Here is a 390-nt window from a genome sequence, read left to right as displayed (position 1 = left end):
TCCTATCCTCATCCTCATCCTTTCCTCATCCTCCTCCTTGTCCTATCATCATCCTATCGTCATCCTCGTCCTAATCCTATCCTCATCCTCATTCTCGTCCTCATCCTCATCCTCTTTCTCATTCTATCCTCATCCTCGTCCTAATCCTATCCTCATCCTCTTCCTATCCTCATCCTCATCCACATTCTCTTCCTCATCCTATCCTAATCCTCATCCTATCCTCATCCTATCCTCATTCTATTTCTCATCCTCCTCCTATCCTCATCCCCATCCTCATCCTGTCCTCGTCCTCATCCTCATCCTCATCCTCTTCCCTATTCTCATCCTCCTCCTCATCCTATCCTTATCCACATCCATATTCTCATCTTCATCCTATCCTCATCCTCATCC

This window comes from Lupinus angustifolius, chromosome LG04, assembly GCF_001865875.1.
Source record: "Lupinus angustifolius cultivar Tanjil chromosome LG04, LupAngTanjil_v1.0, whole genome shotgun sequence".
Classification (NCBI taxonomy): Eukaryota; Viridiplantae; Streptophyta; class Magnoliopsida; order Fabales; family Fabaceae; genus Lupinus; species Lupinus angustifolius.
This window is presented reverse-complemented; position numbering follows the sequence as displayed.